Source organism: Zootoca vivipara, chromosome 1 (assembly GCF_963506605.1).
Source record: "Zootoca vivipara chromosome 1, rZooViv1.1, whole genome shotgun sequence".
In the NCBI taxonomy this organism is placed as follows: Eukaryota; Metazoa; Chordata; class Lepidosauria; order Squamata; family Lacertidae; genus Zootoca; species Zootoca vivipara.
The window spans coordinates 122937401-122943400 of record NC_083276.1 but is presented as its reverse complement, the minus strand read 5'-3'; the positions used below and the strand labels follow the sequence as shown (position 1 = coordinate 122943400).

The following is a 6000-nucleotide window of genomic DNA, read 5'->3' as shown; positions in this document are numbered from 1 at the left end:
AGAACCAAAGTACCACTGTATTTGGTGCTTTTGGTTTTGCTATCTATTTTGCGTTTTTGTTTTTGAAGCTTTTTTGGTTAATTTGTTTTTGTGGCTGTGTGGAACCCAGTTCAGCTGATTGATTGATTGTGTGACTGCGGAAATGGATAAAAGTCCACCCCTCCAAACAATGACTAGCATCAGAGCAAGTAGGAAAAATAATTAATTTTAATTTTCACCATCTACAATACTGTCTTATTTATTTTATAGCACAGTACATTGATTATTGCTTTCATGGTCTCGTTAGAGAGTAAAATTCATGTTAAATTGTTGTTTTAGGGGTTGTTTTTAAAAGTCTGGAACGAATTACGGTAACCCATTTTGTATTACTTTCTATGGAAAGGGCGCCTTGGTTTTGGAATGCTTTGGTTTTGGAAGGGACTTCCGGAACGGATTAAATTTGAGAACCGGGGAACCACTGTATAAATTATTTCCCAATACTCTATTAGCCTTTTACAGGTCCACCACCTATGAAAGACCTCATTGCATCTCCAGCACTTGTGCAGCACGTTATACCTTGAAGAACTACCGGTACTTGAAAATGATTTACAGGTGGTATTTACATCAGAGTAGGCTTGCTAAAATGTATAAGAGATATATAGGACATCCCTATTTTCATCAGAGAAATGTTGGAGGGATCCTTCCTAAGAAGAGGGCACGTGTTGTGGTGTGACTGGCAACCAGACCCTGTGTTGTGGGTGGGAACATTTGGATAGCCACAACACCCTATTGGAGGTCCCTCGATCCTGGGTGCAATTGGGCCAGAGGGACGCCAGTCAAAGCAATCGAGGGACCTCTATATAAGCCCATGCACGTGTCCCTGAGCTTCCTCTTTTGGGCCAGTGCATCGGAACACCCGCCCACCTCTCCCTATATTTAGGGGTTGCCCTTGCTATGCCGTTGTGGGTCGTCTGTCTTTGGACAGGGGCATGGCAGGACTTTTCCCCACTTCGCTGATTGGCTGGTGCCATTTGGGTTTCACCTGCCGTGTAGCAAATCGTCACAACTTGTAAGGTTGTGGATAGGCTCTAGTTCAGGTGGATAGGGGTGGCAGGATGCCTAGCTATCCCTATGCGTTGGGTATCCCTCTAAAACAGTGCTCCCCAACCTTTTTATTGCCGCAGACCAGTCAATGTTTGATCATTTTACCACGGCCCGCTGAGGGGGGAACGTTGATTGTTTATATTTTATTTAGATTGTTTTGATTTAATAATTTTAATTTAATTATATTTAAATGTTCCTTGGGCGGCCCGGTACCAATTGATCCACGGACCGGTACCGGTCCGTGGCCCGGGGGTTGAGGACCACTGCTCTAAAAGGAATCCATGGACTCATGGTTGGTCTTCCCTGTGAGGGGTTGTGCCCGGAGCCTGAGTCCAGGGGACATCTGGGTGGAGGCCTAGCAGGGCTCCTGCTTGCCACTGTCTCAGGTGTTCACCCAAGGCTGATCTATGGTTGGAGCCCTGGGTCAGCGCTACCTGCAAGGGTGCAGGGAGCTAGTGGAACCAGAGCCTATGCAACCACTCACTTGATTGTAATCAATAAAGTTGTGGCCTAAATTCTGCCAAAAGAACCAAACCTAAAATTTGAGTCTTGCCTGAATTTATTTCTGGGGGTGGTTAAAAGGTCTCCACACGCAAAAACAATTGAAAGAAACAGCCACACACGGGAAGGTCTCCGCTTATGGGAGGGAGCGGAGGGAGACTCCTGGCGGAGCCCCGACGCCTTGCCGCGCTCCCGGGCAGCTGCTCTAGGGGGCGGCGTCCGCCGTGGCTTCCGAGGGGGTAGGCGGGTTCGACGAGGAGAGGCAGAGAGACCCCAAGAGAGCGAGAGAAGGAGCGCAGCTGGATTACCCACAATTCTCCCTCCGCAGCCCCTGCAAAGAGGTGGAGGTTAGGGTTAGCTCCCCACCCACAGGCGGCAGCAGCAGCAGCAGCAGCTGGGAGGGAAGCAAGAAGGCAGAGGCGACGGGGAAGGAATGTAGCGGCGGCGGCGGCTTTCGCGCTTGGAGAGCGTCTGTTTGCGCAAGCTGCTGCGGTTCTCCTTAAAGCTCCGTCTCGCCTCTCTCTCTCACACACACCTCAGCGTAGGCAACGCCACGGCCACGCGCCCCTCCCGTTTCCTCCCTGGACAGCTAAACGCCGCGCGCGCCTCTCAACCCGTCTCTCTCCATTCCTCCTCGGCGCTGCCTCCGGAGAACATGGCACCGAGTCGCGCTTTGGCGCTCTCGCCTTCGCCGCCCGCAGCCTTTCGCTGAGTCGAAATCTGCTGCTGCGGTTGCTTCCTTGGGCCTGCCGCTCCCTTGAGCACAGGCGGGTCTCTCGCCTTCCCTTCCCTCCCTCCCTCCCTCCTTTCTCTCCCGCCTTTTCCAGGACGGAGGAGCCTCGTCAACAAGGAAGATGCCCGCGCCCAGGCGCCAGAGAAGGCGCAGGCTGAGGGGACTTTGAGGCGGCTGCCGGGAGCGCGCGAGAGAGAGAAGAGAGGGGAGGCAGGAAAAAAAAGGATTAGGAAGCAGCAGCAGCAGCGCCTCAGGTTGAAGGGAAGACGAAAGGGTGGGGGCTGCTCTTCCAGGACTGGGGCAGCCTCTCCCTTCCTCCATTCCTCTCCTCAGCATCCTTCGCCAGAGAGAGGTGTCGCTCGCTGCATGGAGGAGAGCAAGGCGGGCGCCGAGTCCTCGCCTAGCGGAGCGCAGCAGCGGCGGCTGGCAACCTCTCCGCCCTCCCCCCGGGGCCTTGTTTCTCCTTCCACCCCTCGCGCAGGTGCCCGGCTGCAGACGGCGTTGCTGGAGGTGAGTTGAATGGAAGGATGCCTGGGGTGGGTGCTGGTTTATTTGCTGCTGCTGCTCCTCCTCCCACGGCAGGTAGGAGGATGGAGGGAAAGATGCTGCTTTTGTTTGCGTGGGGGGTTGCTTGATTGCTGGGCGCCGCTAGGCGCGCGCTCGCCCTTCCCACAGCATCTTGGCCACAGGGGAAGATACAGGATGCAAACGTGAGTCAGTTTTGCTGGTGGAGGAGGACGAATACGCACACGCACCCATGGCATTGTTATGTCATTTCCTCGAGGCAGCCAGAGTCTTGGCGGCATCCTTTGCATCCATGGAAAGGGGGAACTGTTGGGCAGAGGATACCTGGAGCCAACTCCCAGGGGCCCGAGGGCCCTTCCCCCCATAAGATATTGGAGGGGGTGGGGCCCCCTAAAGTTGACAGGCATTACCATTCAAATGGTGTGCATGTGCCACACCTCTGTTGTTATGTGGGGTGGGGCTTACCTGCCCTCCTGCCCCATATTTTAATCAAGCTGGCACCCCTGGCACAAAGTCACCTGGCCTTTCCTGTGTGCGGTTTCCCGCAGCATGCAGGATAATGGCAGGTGTGTCAGGTTCCTCTGTACCGTTATGGCCATCGTCTCCTACAGAACTCACGCTCTGTGCTTAATGCACACACGCACATGTGTGCGTGCGCACATACAGGGCGATTACACAAGGATTTCCTTATGAGAGGCCAGTCCGGGGTTGGCTGCCCTGGGACTTAGAATTACGGTCTGAAAAAACGGCAGGAAACTCCTGAAACCCAGACGTAGTTCAATCAGCCTCTGAATCTGTGGAAGCATTTGGCTTTTGAGGTTTCCGGTGGTGAGGAGTCAAATTCAGAAGGAATTTGCAGGGAAAAGGAGAAAGGTGGCTCAGGAGTGCGTTCTGTCAACTGGCTTAGTTGAAAGCATCTGAGCGTGTTGTATTGGACATAAGCCAGTCATAGGCAGCCTTTCAGTTTATACGTTATGTATAGTTCAGTTGCCTTTCTTCAATGTTTTGCTTCTGACACCAGGTTGATGTCTTCGTTAAATTCTTGGGTGCGAGGCTACAAATGACTAGATTTTTGTATAGGGCCTTGTACTGTGCAGGGACTTACTTGCCTTTTTGCTTAAATATAGCTGCCATATAAAAATATGAACCAGCTGGCAATGTTTAGGATTTGGCTTATTTTGATTCTGAGCTTTGTTCTTATCTCATTTTGCTGGAGAATTAGCTTGCTGGAGATCTTAATTTCTTTGGGCTCTTTTGAACCAACCTTACACAAAAACCAGGAAATATTTAAAGAAAGGAAAGGAAGTATTTCCTTGGGAAGGTTAATGGTGTCACTAACACTTCATTTTGGATGGGATGGCTGTTATATAACTGGGTGCTGTTGATAGCCTCTGTGCGACAATTTAAATGGTTTGCTTCTTTATTGAAAATAGACTTCTTTGATGCCCCCTTTTAGTCAATATGTTAAGAAGCTTTAAGTTTTGCAACAAATTTTTTTCTATAAAACACCCAATACATAATTGTCTTCCCTAGGCCGTATGGGCTTTACTTTAAAAGCTCTGTACACATTTAACCATATTTCTGGTGGTTCCTTCTGTTTAGCTTGCCTTTTTTTCATTGACAAGCTACTTGGAACGTTGACTGTGCCACTAATTTTCAGTGCATCTTTTCCATTCTGAACAGCTTCACAAGGAAAGAAAGCAGAAAAGAACAAATAATAATTGAAATGACAAATGTATAAAAATCTTTTACTTAATACATAAATGAAATGACTCTTAATTCCCTAATGCCAAGTGGGATCAAGTGCTTTATATAAAAAATCATTTTAAAATGTGCTTTTGCTTTTAGGAGAGAAAATGTACTCCTTAAACTTGAGAAGTAAAATGTAAATGTGATTGAAACTGATGATGGTTTTCTTGCTGGCCTTTCAAATGATGAGTTGCTCCCCCCACTGCTTTTAACAAATTGCTCCTTTTCTAGTCAATATATTTTCAGGCTTACATTCTAGTAAACAACTGACTCACTAAATGGTGAAGCAGAACCTACATTTTGGTTGCCTTTGATGAAAGAATTTAGTTTTTCAAACATGTTGACTCTCTCTGAATGGGCATGTTGTAATTGACTTCTGCCTTTTCGTTTAAATCAGATCATTGTTGGAAACTCATATACTGTATTAGCCAATTGCCCCCCCCCCCCCCCATGGCACCTTAGCTTACAGTTATCGCAACAGAATGTCTAGGCAATTCATTTTTTTACAATTAAAGTTATTATTAGTACATTATTATTTATTTCATTCCTATGCCGCTTTATATTCTAAAGAGAAAAAAAATCTCAGGTTTGCAACACATTAAAACATGATCAGATAAAACAATCCGGAATAAAACAAATTCAAGCTTCAAGGAAAATATTTCAGATCCTTCTCTAAGGGAAATTTTGCTTTCCCCATATTTATCTACTTAATTTATATAGATGCCCTGCAGCAGAAGTGTTCCAGGAAGCCAGTGTGGTGTTAGTGATTAGTGTCTGACTAGGACCTGAGAGATCAGAGTTCAAATCCCCACTCAGTCATGAAGCTCGCTGGGTGACCTTGGGCCAGTCACAGCCTCCTAACCTACTCCACAGGGTCGTTGTAGGATAAGGGGGATTGAACCATATGCTCATTGGAGAGAAAAGTGGGATATGAATACAGTAAACAAGCTCTTCTGCTTACCTGCTTAAGAAAGCTGGAGGGGGCAGCCAGATGGGGAAGTCAGTTGCCAACCTGGCATCTGTATATCATCCATGTGGTTGTAATTAGACATATGGCTGGTGCCTGGGGAATTTCTGTCCCTGATTCAGATACCCCCCTTTTTTTGCAATTTGTTCCAAATTGTTTTAGATTTTCCCTGCTTGCATTATTCAGTGGAAAAGGCTCTTCCTTGATATTGTGATTTAAATTTTGCAGGAGGTCTCTTACTGTTAACTACAAATATGGAAATGTTTTTTGTTTTTTTTCTGGAAGAGCCATAATACTATATGGAACGCTAAGCTTGGTGACAAAAGCTTGGACAAAACATGGATTTTAGGGGGGAAATGTTGTTTTGACTCATACTCTGTAACAGTTTTGTCTGCTTCTACCACTGCTCAATCTGTAAGTTGAACGAAAAAATGTTTCGAGA

General features: G+C 47.6%; 1 protein-coding gene across 1 annotated transcript in view; it reads left to right on the top strand.

The window, feature by feature from the left end:
• The first annotated feature begins 1846 nt into the window (after nt 1-1846).
• The window catches only part of HECW2 (HECT, C2 and WW domain containing E3 ubiquitin protein ligase 2), a 189295-nt gene continuing 185141 nt past the window's right edge, over nt 1847-6000 (top strand). The window contains exon 1 of the mRNA XM_060273161.1: nt 1847-2827. The gene's annotated coding sequence lies outside the window, so the exon portion shown is untranslated. The remainder of the gene's footprint in view (nt 2828-6000) is intronic.